The sequence below is a fragment of the Chiloscyllium plagiosum genome, unplaced genomic scaffold (assembly GCF_037043375.1).
Source record: "Chiloscyllium plagiosum isolate Xiang-an unplaced genomic scaffold, Cpla_swu_hap1 HiC_scaffold_6, whole genome shotgun sequence".
Classification (NCBI taxonomy): domain Eukaryota; kingdom Metazoa; phylum Chordata; class Chondrichthyes; order Orectolobiformes; family Hemiscylliidae; genus Chiloscyllium; species Chiloscyllium plagiosum.
In genome coordinates, this window is record NW_028270144.1 from 99,869,966 (window position 1) to 99,883,818 (window position 13,853).

Sequence of the window (13,853 nt, forward strand, 5' to 3'; positions counted from 1 at the left end):
GGATTTGATTGGCCCTAGGCTAAGCTTTTACCTTGCACATGTTGTGATTCAGCCTGTATCTAATGATAGGACAGGGGCTTTTGAATTTGCTTTAAAAGCTCGGACTCTTTCTTCCACCAACTCCTGTGCTCCCCAGCACATCCTCCCTTCCCCCGCCCCAGTAAAAAGGAACTCTTTTTCATTTACAAGTATTTGGATATACAAAATAGAGCAGAAGTAGACCATTCAACTTTATGACCCGACTATTCAATAAAATCATGCTGATTTCTTCGTATTTTGAGTTCCACATTGCCACCTTTTATTCCCCTGTCTAAACAAAAATCTAACTATCTCTGCCTCAAAGATATTCAAGGACCTCACTTCTATTACTTTTGAGGAAAGCAGTTCCAAAGTTGCAAAACACCTCTTGGTGAAAATATTTCCCCTGATTTCTGTCTTAAAAGGATGGCAACTAATGTTAAAACTGTGCCCCCTACTTCTGGACTCAGGCTCAACAAGAAAAATTCTTTCCATGTTTACCTTGTCAAGACCATTGAGAATTTTATGCACTTCAATCAAATCACCCCTCACTCTTTTAAACTCCAGTGAAAAAAAACCCAGCTTTTCCTCATAAGACAATACATGTATTCCAGGTATCAATCTCATGAACCTCCTCTGCACCATTTTCAGTGCATTTAGATCTTTCCTTAGATAAGGAGACCAAAATTACACAATGTATTTGCAATATTATATAAAATTTTTACATTTTTTGCCAGCACATTGAGTACATATACTCTTTTACTAGCCCTGCTTCTTTCAAATCCACAATTAAGTGTACTTTCTGTTCCTCGGGCCATAAATTACAAGCCATCATAACTTTCTCACACCCACCTACTGTTTAATCATTTGTATTTGAGATTTGCTATGAAATTAGGTTGGACTTTGTACTATCAAAATTTATTCTGCTCCATTCAATTCTTTGGACTCCTTATTCCAGGAGTTATGTGATTCTTACGGTTACTAGTCAATTGGTCTAGTATGTATTTTGCCAGGCCATTTGACTCATAGAAACATTGAACACAGAAACATTGAAAATAGAAGCAGGAGTAGGGTATTTGGCCCCTAGAGCCTGCTATGCCATTCACTATAATCATGGCTGATCATCAAACTCATGAGCCTGTTTCTGTTTTTTCCATATGTTCTTTGATCAATTCAGCCCCAAGTGCTATCCTGAACTCCTCCTTGAAATGTTTTGGCCTCAACTACTCTCTATGGTAGTGAATTCCACAGGCTCACTAATGTTTAGACAAAGAAAGTTCTTCTCATTTTAGTTCCAAATGGTTTATCCCATGTGAGAAACAAAAGCTCACTCACTTCAATAATTTCAGTCCCAGACCAAAAATCTGAACTAGTAGTGCCGCTTTATTTGTACACTTGCAAGTGGGTGCAATGTCTAATGCCAGGTAAGACAATGACAAATGCACATCAAATCCAACAAACTCTCGAAATTTATACAGTTTGAATCCCCATATTTTTTCTTATTTCATTGTTTCCCCCCTTCTCCACTTACGTTACTCATTTCCTTAAGACTGATCCCACAACTTCTGTTTATCAGGCCTTGTCAGTGACAAATGTCTATCTCTGGCTCCCATAAGGTTGTATGACGTCATCCCATCCTTTGCTTACCATTATCTACTCCCTCCACCTGCGCTGCCCCTCACAGCATCTTATCACTAAGCCCTTTTAATTGGGGTTTGTTCCTGTGTCTCTGTACAAGTGGGAAACCTACTGTTTATAAAGGCCTTTTTTCACAGCATTTTATCTAGTGCCTGTATTTCTACCATTGTTCTGTAATCACGTCTCATGCTAACGTCCTTCCTCTATGTAGTTCCCATTTTTGCTAACTCAGCTTCTAGCTGAGAAAACAATCACAGACTAATGTGAATTCATTTACTCTGTATCAGAACTTATAATTTGCAGAAATAACATCAATTCACCTATATCCCACACCCATATCTTGGACTGTGACCCCTGGTTCTGGACAACCCCATCATTGCGAGCATCCTTCCTGCATCTACCCTGTCTAGTCCTGTTGGTATTTTATAGATTTCCATGAGATTCCCCCTCCTTCTTCTAAAGTTCAGTGAATATAATCCTTATTCCACCTCTCCACACATCAGCATCAACTCAGGGTGATTAGTGTAGATGGTTTTTAACTATTTAAAATTGTCCCAATGTGTTTTTGATAGCAACATCTTTGGGTTCCCTATCTTCACAATGCCGTCCTTGGGAGAGGGGTCATTGCATTGACATTTTATAACCACGTTGTTAGATTAAAACATCTTATACAAGTACGTTCTAACCGGTTAATGATGTCAAAGCACGATTCTTGACAGTATTGTCTTTTAAGTCCTGGTTTCCATAGGAACTGAGGCAAATTGATCCACCTAGTGCAACCTTAACCATACCTATAACATCTATTGTACCAATTAGAGCCGTTGGTCTTCTTTCCTTTCTTTAAGCAGATGCACATAATACCCAGAATGCAACAGCATAAACAGGTGTTAATAATTGATCAGGACACTTCCTCTTCTTAAAGGGAATTCTGCGTTACTATTTGTGCAATTTTGCTTGGGAGCTTCTTAGGCGGTGACTCCTGGACAGCTCAATTCCTCATCTCTGTCCTCACACATACACACGATAGCTACCTCTTGTTTTGAGAATCAATTCTAACAATACGTTTTGTTGTCTCATTGTAATCGAGTGTCTTTTACCCCACAACTATCTGTCCTAAATTATACACATACTGCGAGTCACCATCTTCTCATTCATTTACTGTCTGATAAAATATTAAGAAATGCCCTTGAAAAAGGAACAACATTTCTATTTCATTCCAGGCATTAACATATTTTGCTTGTTCATTCTTTATCTTTATAAAAGTAGACTAGAAATACTCAAAAAAAAAACCAATCCAACGTCTCTCCCCCTCCTCCAATGAACTCCTTAAGATTCTTAGATCATTGTAAGTCATATTCCAAATGCTCAATCAAATGGTGTTTGATATTTGTCTATGTTCTAAATGCTGTAAATGAGGTTTCAGTTTCAGCCTGCTCTTGATTAGTCTTCAGTTTGCGTTCAGCTCTCAAAGCTATTTTTAAAAAATAGCATTTTAGGTATAAGATTGTTTCTAGTGCATTAAAAAAGAAAAATAACATAAGAGCAGTGATACTTTTAAATTTTAAATGGTAAGTGATTTTAAATAATATCTTCGTTAAAATGGCAGAGGCAGAGTGCTGGACACTGTGCTCCAAGAGGCAGTCACACTCTGTAAATTAGGTTATTCAAATTTCTTGATTCAAATACATTGCTAATTCTTTTGTAAATAAAATATAAGGAAAAAAACTGTTTCGGCACTTTGAGCCATGTGTGAAATCCAAAGTGATACTTTTGCTGGCATTAAGCCTCCGGAATTTGACAATGGTAATGCAATGTCTAGGACTGATATTTTTAGAGCTTACGATCTCAGTTAATACTGTACAGCTGCAAGCTGTTTAAAATTCAGTTAGGTTTAAGAGATGTCCTGTAAGTTTTATAAATAACCGATGACATACATTATGAAATCACACCTAATCATTCAGGCATCTAAACTACATATAATGCATCTTCAACCTGACACTGCTTAAAGCTGCTCTGATATGGGTGCGTTGTGAGGATTCTCTTCTATAGGGATAAGCGTTAGTCGGACAACATGGGCTCTTGTGTCACGGTGTTAGTGTTCCTACATCTGAAGCAGGAGGCCAAGTTTTAAGACTCACCTGCTCCAGAAATGTGTAAAGGCATCTCTGAGCAAGCTGAATTGAAAGTATCTAGACAGGACAATAATTATGTGAGCAGTACTTAAACATTGTGCACAATAAAAAAAAATGGAGAACCAAAGTGGACTTTCCAGTCATCTCCTCTGTAACTGTCGAGATAAAGGGAGATGCTGCAGTTAGATAAATCTATGGATGGCCATTGCTGAAGGAGAGAGGGTGAATCACACTGCACTTTAATGTGAAAACAAAGTGACTCTTAACTGAGGTTTGAACAAATACGGTTGTTGTTAAGGGAAAAGCTTGAATCTTAGGGCTGAACTTTCTCATCTTTGGCAAAGGTGAGAATCTCATAGGGGTCTGAATGATGTGGGCTATAGCAAAATATATGGCAGAATTGGGCAATAAGTACAATGAGGCCCATCTCAATGTCAGGAGCAACTCGTGCCACATTTTATACTTTACACAGGTGTCATGGTGAGATTCTCACAAGACAATAGCAAGATGCCAATTAATGTTCATTCTTAAAAACCAAAAGAACTGTAGATGCTGCAAATCAGTAACAGAAACAGAAATTGCTAGAAAAACTCAGGTCTGGCAGCATCTATGGACAGAACTCAGAGTTAACGTTTCAGGTCGAGTGACCCTTCCTCAGAACTTTTTCTGATTTACACTATCCGCAGTTCTTTCGGTTTTAAATTCAGTATTAAACTCACTGCCACTTCTCTTCTAAGTATGCCCATCTTGAAGAAGTTCTGCTCCATTCTCGAATGGGATTCCATTGCAATCTGTTTTCTTATCTACTGTCATCAATTTCACTGTCATTCCTGGTAGTTGACCAGGTATTTTCTAAAACTCATTTCCATACCCACTTCATATTCCTCACTGACTGCCTCTGGCTCAGACTCATCCCACACTGATTTCAACTCAAGTTTCATCCTTCGTGCTTTGAATCCACAGGATCATAGGTATCTTCTCAATGCTCAACATTCCACAGACAACTGTTCCCACTGTATCCTGAGATCCACAATCAGGGCCATTTTGTCATCATATGCAAACTCTCGACCTCTCTTTCCAACATCACATCATGCTGGCCCAGGGCTGCATTACTCCCCAGTTCCACTTCATCGTCGGCTCATTTGACACACTAACAAGAAACTATTTTTTTTCCTTTCAGGCATCAAGGCCCACAAGATGAAACAAGCCAGAGATGCCCATGGTCCCCTGGAACCTTCCTCCCCTCTCCTTCCCTTTAACTCCATCCCCTCTCTCAACCTCACCTGCTGTCGTGAATTCACCATCCCTCCTGACCATCTGCTCTCCAATGTTCATTATTGGTTGTTAAACACCTTGTTTAACAGCCCAATTCACTTAATTAATATTCAGCCTCATCAAACTTGTTCAATGTCAAGAAAATTTGACAAAGGAAACCAGAGTGGGTACCAGTCGGATTTAATTCAACACTTGCTACGACTAACCTCCATGGGCATCAACATCACAGGTCACACTCCATAGGCATTGATCACACACACCTCACATCCATGGACATTGGCATGTGACATGCTCCAGTCTCTGAGAACCCTCATGGTACATCTCCAATTGACCTCCAGGATGCTTCAACACTGCACCTTGAGCTGCACCACCAACTATCATTATAAAACTACAGCAAGGTCACTCTGCATTCAGGGATATGCACCCAGCTCATGGGCTAGACCAGGCTGCATTTCTGAGCTTTTTTGTTTGCTCTATTAATGTTTATCCTTTCTGAGTCTATCTGGACACTTACAGCATCCCTGCCTTGCCTTGCCTTTTAGCACTTTCACCCTTTGACAGAAATACTCGGCTCATATTACTGCTGTCTAGGTTGTCAGCAGGCCTCAGTCATTTCAAGCAGGATAGCCTCCACTCAAAAGTTCCTGATACAGCAAGTTGAGGGCAGCCTTCAGTACCAGTCCAGGGCTTGCTTGGAGAGAGGTTTGGGGAGGACGGGGCAGAGCCAGGAGCCTCTTCACATAAAGGATGAGCTGAATGTTGGGAAGCCCGACAACAGTTTGGTTCTTTTTGCCCTATTGGGCGCTGTTTTCCTCCTGGAATGAAAGAGGGACAGATTTTATTCATTAATGGAATGTGGGTTAGACCAACATTTATTGCCCATCCCAGTTACCTGGGACAAGGTGATGGTGAGCTGCCTTCTTGAACGGCTGTGGTCCATTTGCTAAAGGGAGACCCATACTGCTGTTAGGCAATGAATTTCAAGATTTTGACCCAGCAACACTGAAGGAACAGTGATATATTTTCAAATTCAGTGTGGTGAGTGACTTGGAGGAGAAATGGTGTTCCCATTTATTTGCTGCCCTTGTCCTTTTAACTGGAAGTATATGTGGGTTTGGAAGTTGCTGTCTAAGGAGCCTTTTTGAAATTCTGCAGTGAATTTTGTAGATGGCTGTCACTGCATGCTACTGAACTTCAGTGGTGGGGGAGTGGATGTTTGTGGGTTTGGTGCCAATAAATCGGGCTGCTTTGTCTTGGATGGTGTCAAGAATTTTGAGTGTTGTTGGACCTGCAGCCATTCAGGCAAGTGGAGATTATTCCATTATACTCCTGACTTGTGCCTTGTCAATGGTGGACAGACTTTGGGGGGTCAGTGGTGAGTGTGGGAGATGGGGCAAAAATTGGATGTGAGGAACACCACATTGGGTAATTAATGAGATGGGTTTAATAAGATAGGGTGTTGCAGCGACAAACCTATCAAAAACTTGACATAACTTGGACTTAGTTTAAAAAAAAAATCAACTTTGGCCCAAAATATTTATTCCTTTGAGATTCAAGGAGGGAGCTCATGGTCCACGTTAGCTTTATTCACACAGTCTTCCAATCCTTAGCTTATTAGTTCTGCAAATGGTGTCTTATAAAATTGTGCTGCAGTAGAGATGGAAGTGCTGTTTACTGCAAGGACTTGCTGCCATTCAAGCTGCTCGTGCCATATTTAAACCCCAGCTCCACAGCATTTCGATTACTGCCAAGAAGGAATTGGCTTTCAAACCCGATTACTCTGCTGTTGTAACCAAAGACATGGCCCAGACAGCCTGTTTCAATGACAGGGACCTGCATATCCTGGTGGAAGGGTTGGCCAAAAGAAGGCAGTGCTGTTTCCTCCAGATGCAGTCAGCCTAGGAGGAGATAGTGGACTGAGTTAGCATAAACTTTTGGATGAAATGCAACACTTCGCTGTGCTGTAAAGAGATTAATGAACTTGCATGCATCTGTAGTTGCTGATTGCCAATCATTCCTTCCCTTGCCCATGTGTCAAGATAGAATATTTTCAGCTTGCTGTAATTGGTTTCAGATACTTCAGTGAAATATATCTTGTCACAGACAACGTTACATTTTCAAGTACCTATCCAATGCACAGCAGCTGATTGCAAAACTATTTTTCCATTAGTAATAGTTAGATCTATGTGTTACAATGTTTAAAAAACATTTGGATAAATACATAAAAAGGAAAGGTTTGGAGGGATATGGGTCAAATGTGGGTGGGTGGGATTAGTTTAGTTTGGGAACATGATCAGCATGGACTGGTTGGATCGAGGAGTCTGTTTTTCCATGCTGTATGACTTTAGGTTACACAGGGTATGTGCCACCATTTTCTCTTTGCTACCTCACACTCATAGGGTCATCACTCACTCTGCCAGTGCAGTAACTTCTCGCCAAGTTTCAGGGACTACAGTTCTCTGTATTGCATGCATTGTGTCCACTCAATGGCTTTCACCTATCATCCTCACTATTAGCCCTCCCTGTTCTCTGCACATGCTACTCACTCAGTGGGGTGGAGACGATGAGGACCAGCGGTACAGTGGCAGACATTAGGCCTCTAATCCCATCTGAGGAAAAATAGTGGAGGTAGCTGAAGAAGAACACAACTGCTCAGTGGGTCATTGTGCTATTCAGCTTTCCCATTAACGTTTGTACTAATTCTTAACCTGTGCAAGCTTTTAGCCCTTTTGCACAACTCATTCCCTCTTTTCTCTTTTGCAGACTCTAGTGAGACCCAACAAAGGATCACAAAGAGGCCAGCACCTCTGACCCTCAGCTTCAGCTCCACCTCTGAGGAGGAAGCCAATCAACATTCAGAGGATGCACATATCAGACTGTTAACTGCACTCTGCACAATCTTAGAGACATTTATTTACCTCATGACTTCTCCAGCTAGATCCATCAGCACACACCATTACAGACTGAAATGTTGTTCCCATCTTGCTGCCTATGAGAGATAGCATTATTAACACTTGGGAATCTCATGTTGACTAAATCCTAACGTCAGTGCCTCTTGATGTTATTGCACTGTCTCACTGACTGCTGCCTCCTTCCTCACAGTCAGTAAAGTCTGTGTAATTGTGGCCATCCCAATGGACTGAGATCTGATGAACCCCTTTGACAGCCTATGGCTGCACTCTCTTGACTGATCGTTGTCCCCCTTTATCAGCCGAGCAGAGGCTGATAGCCAAGTTTGATACCCATGAGGATGGCCTCAATCGGGACCTTGGGTTCATGTCACACTGCAGGTGACCCCACTACACTATACATTCTCTCTCTTTCTCACTGTCTCTCACACACACGCGCACACCCTCTCTCATACACATACATAAACACCCGCCCACACTCACACCCTCTCACAGGCTTATACTGCATCACACTCGTGCACATTTTACCAAGCATACACCCATGCAAACACACAGTCTCACATGCACACACTCATTTGCAGACACTCTCACTCTCTCTTTCTCTTGTGCAAACACACACACATATGAGTCTATGGGGTGAATGTGCATTTGCAGGATTATATGTGCAGACATATTCTATTTTGCTCAAAAAGCGTACAATCTGCAGGCAGTCAGTGTCGGAGAAAGACCCATTTGTACATACTCTCCATTTTCTGTCAGCCAGTCAGTCTTCTGTCCATGCTAGTATTCTATCCTCTACATGATAAGCTTCTATTTTCCATAATAACCTTTGAAATATTTGTGTATAAAATACCTTCTGGAAATCAATGTGTCATAATACATTTATTTACTCCACTTTATACACAGCACCTGTTACTCCTTCAAAGAACTCCAAAAAACTGGGTAAATCTGATCTCATTTTGATGAAACCATGCTGACTTTTCACAATTACTTTGATTTTCTGTATGTACAGTGCTATAACCTCTTTAATGATCGATTTTACTATTTTTCCATGACAACCATCAAGCTACCTGGCTTATCATTTCCTGTTTTGTTTCCCTCCTTTCCTGAAGAGTTATACTTGCTACTTTCTTGTCTGATGGACACCTAAAATTTTGGAGGGAATTTTGGAAAATTAACATAAATGAATCAATTATCACATTAGCAAACTCTTTAAGGCCCAGGTATGATTTGACAGAGCCCACATCTCCATCAGTTTGCTTAGTGCCACTTGCCTCAAGATTATAATTTTGCTACATTCCTCCCTCTCTTCCACCTCCTGATTTATAGCTTTCATTAGAATGCCTTTTTTATATGCTCAATCATGAAGACAAAAGAAAAACATTTGTCTGTTTTATCTGCCATTTTCTTATGTTCCATGACTAACTCCCCATTCTCACACTCTCGAACACCAACACCCACTTTACCTACGCTTCTTTTTAAATACCCGCAGAAACTCTTGCTATCTGTTTTTATGTTCTCAGCTAGCTTTCCCTCCTACTCTAATTTCTTCCTTCTGATTAACCTTTTAGTCATTCTCTGCCATTCCTTATATTCTGACCAATGATCTGATCTGCCACTCATCTTTGCATGGTTGTATGCTTTTGCCTTAAGTTGGATACTTTTCCTGACCTATTCAGTTAACCATGGAAAGTGGGTCCACCCTTTAGAATTGTACCTTATAATAGGAATATGCTTACTGTCGGTATGCTGAAATATGTCCAGAAATGTCTACCATTGCAGCTCTACTGATCTTTCCCCGACCTTAGTGTACCTGTTCACTATAGCTAGCTCAGTTTTCATGCCCATATAGTTGCCCTTATTTAGGTTTAACATATTAATGTTAGCCCCATTCTTGTGCCTTTCAGATTCAATGTAAAATATTGTAGTTGCTGCTATCTACAGGTGCCTTAACCCTGAGGCAGTTTATTAATTCTATCACATTACACGTTGGGTACAAGTCCATCACTCCCTGAAAGTGACAACATAAGTGAATAATGTGGTAAAGAAAGCATAACACATGTTTGCCTTCATCAGTCAAAGTACTGAGTATAAAAGTTGGCAAGTCTTTGTACAAGACTTTTGTTCGGCTATGTTTGGAGTATTGGGTGCAGTTCTGGTCACACACACCAGAGTCTTAAATATATTCAGTGACCTGTGGCAATGAATTCCATAGATTCACCACTCTCTAGCTGAAGAAGTTTCTCCTTATCTCCGTTCTAAAAAATTTTCCCTTTACTCTAAGGCTGTGCCCTCGGGTCCGAGTCTATCCTACCAATGGAAACATCTTCCCAATATCCACTCTGTCCAGGCCATTGTGGTAATTTCCAAAATGTGCTACTCTAAGAAATTATCTTGCAAGCATTCTATGAACTCTTCATGCAAGCTACTATTACAAATTTGCTTTTTCCAGTGTAAATTTAGATTAAAGTCACCCATGATCATTGCAGTCTCTTTGAGACAAGCACCCAGTATTTGTTCTTGTATATTTTGTCCAATGTTGTGGTTATTGTTAGGAGGCCTGTAGACCACTGCTATTAGTGACTTCTTTCCCCTAGTGTTCCTCAATTGGACCCAAATTGATTCCACCTCCTGATCTCCGGCACTAAGGTCACTTTGAACTATTGTACAAATGCTAAACTTTACCCAGCTTTTTATTTCTCTTGATTGTCATACATATCTGAATATTCAGGACACAATTCTCGCCATTCTGAAGCCATGTGTTTGATGATACTGCAGATGTGTTTATCCTGGAACACAATGCAGGAGCCCCCATATGCTGCAGCCTTGACAGGTCACCGGAACTGCCATTCATTATGGAGTTTAAGTATTTAATTATAATATTGACTTACTTTTAAATGGTTCCTTTCACACATTATTAACTTCAATAAAATTTGCATACTATGTAAAAATTTAAGAACAGAAAAGACCTTAATTTCTTTCCAGAGATTCACCAAATAACTAGGTCTGTTCATTGTAGTAGAACACGGACAAATTCTACTGATTTCCGGTGAATCTAACTCTGTTGAAATTCTAGGTCTGACTGCCTGCCATGGGACCCTCACCTCACCCACTCATCTCAATCTGTTTACTCCTGAGAAAATGAAATCTTAGTCTCTACTTTGTTTAAAAGGCTAGAGTGAAAACATTCACATTATATATTAATTATGGATATCGTCACTATAAAAAAGAAACAAATTAGACTACACAAAAAGTTCGAACTGCATTAGAAAAGTGACATTAAAGACTCCATGGGAAACCACTGAATCATTTATTCTTCTGCATCTGCAATATTTTGGTGGGTTTTAATTTGCAGAGAGAATTGGACAATGTGAGCAGAATCCAAAATGGGTGTCAAAGCAACAACTGGGTGACATCAGTTGATTACTTAAGTGGAGACAAAAAGTCTCCGAGTCAGGACTTTTACGATTATATTAGACACAAGGTGATTTAGAAAGGGTGAGGTTACACTGGTGATTTATAACATGATAAATCTATAGCCAATAATTTAAATGTCTGAAGCATTTCATCCTGTCATGAAGAAAAAGAAAAACAGGTAGTTTGCAGTCACATGCCATACAAAGAACTTAGAGTAATGATGCCAAAGTGAGCTTAGAGATATTCAACAATCAGTAACAGTAATACTTAATATGTAAGGCAGGATTGGGATAATCCTTGCTCCAGAAGAATTGCTAGATGGCTGATTAGCTGGTACACTATGCCCATATTAATTTCCTCTCCATTATTTTAATTGTTATTGATAAATTCATTAAAATAGACAAAAAGAGCAAAGAAAAGAATTTCATAGAACACATGAATTTTTTTCATTAACAAGGGACATGGATTTTGTTGGCTGGGCCAATATTTATTGCCCAATCCCAATTACCCTTGAGGAGATGGTGGTAAGCTGCCTTCTTGAACTGCTGTGGACCATTTAGTATCAATGGATGCCCAATACACTTCAAAAAGCTGAACAAATGGATGATGTATTTCCAAGTCAGGATGGCAAGTGGGGAACTTAAAGGTGATGCTGTTCCCATCTAGTTTATGCCATTCTCTTTCTAGGTGGTAATGGCCATGGGTTTGAAGGTGCTGACTAAGGAGCCTTGGTGAATTTATGCAGCACATCTTGGAGGTGGTATGCATTGCTGCTGTCTGTACTGGTGGTTGAGAGGTGAATCTTTGTGGATGGGTTGTCAACCAAGTGGGCCGCTTCATCCTAGATTACATCAAGCTTCTTTAGTACTGTTGGAGATTCAGTCATCCAGGCAAGTGTGAGTATTCCATCACACTCCTGATTTGTGGTTTGTAGATGGTGGACAAGCTTTGGGGAGTCAGGGGGTGAGCTACTTACTGTGTGATTCCTAGTTTCCACAGGAATCTGTTCTTATAGCCACAATATTTATATGTAACTGAAGCAGTTCAGTTTCTGATCAATAGCAAACCCCCATGAAGTTGGGATTCAGAGATGGTGCTGCCAATGTACTGATGATTAGATTCTCTCTTGTTCCAAATGGTTATTGCCTGATACTTGTGTGGGGTAAGTATTGTTGTATAATAATGTGCAATGGCATATCTAACAGGAATTTCCATCCTTTAATGTTTTACTCTAGGTCTAAAATTGTACAGTTTCTTGATAGTCAGTAGGAGAATTATTGAAGAAATGGAATATAAGGTAACAGCAATAATTACATATTGTTTTGATATGACAGTAATTGTGTCTCCAGACAAAGGAAAAGAAAATTAGGTGAGAATACTTGTGGGAATAATTAAGAAGTTCCAAACACTCGTGTGATTTATTTGCACCTAAATTTCCTGTCAATCGCACTAAAGTATGCCAAAAATGGTCATTATCTCATCCTGAGATCTTCATTATCACTGAAGCAAATTTTCTGTCAAATTAGTTCAGAAAAATTGATATTGAGAAACATAAGAACACAGGAAATAAGAGTATGAGAAGGACATTTGGTCTTTGAGTTTACTCTGTCATTCAATAAGATCATGACGAATATTCTACCTTAACTCTACCTTCTCACATAATGCCAATATTCTGTTAGTATCCATAATCTATCAACCTCTGTTTTCAACAGATGCTAACTCAAATACTCAGCATTCATAACTTCCTTCGGTACTGAATTCAATAGATTCATAACTCTCTAAGTGGAGAAATTTCTCCTCATCTCTCCACTGAATAGGCAATCTCATATTCTGGATGTAAATCTTGTTACAGCTTGGCACAAAAAGGACAAAATATCTTGTTATAACCAGGTGAGGAGAGATCAAATTGTCCTCCTCATTTAGAGTCATAGGGATGTACAGCATAGGAACAGATTCTTCAGTCCAACTTGTCCATGCTGACCAGATATCCGAAATTAATCTAGCCCCATTTGCCAGCATTTGGCCCATTTCTCTCTAACCCTTCCTATTTATATACTCATGTAGATGCCTTTTAAATTATGTAATTCAACCAGCCTCCACCACTTCCTCTGGCAGTCCATTCCATACACACACCACCCTCTGTATAAAAAAGTTTCCCCTTAGGTCCCTTTTAAATATTTCCCCTCTCACCTTAAACCTGGGCCCTCTAGTTTTGGACTCTCCTACCCTGGGGAAAAGACCATGACTATTCACCCTATTCATGCCCCTCATGATTTTATATACTCCTACAAGGTGATCCCTCAGCCTTTGATGCTCCAGGGAAAATAGCTGCAGTCTATTTAGCCTCTTTGTGTAGCTCAAACCTCTAACCCTAGCAAAATCCTTGTAAATCTTGTCTGAACCTTTTGAAGTTTCGCAACATCTTTCCTATAGCCGGGAGACCAGAATTGAATGCAGTATTCCA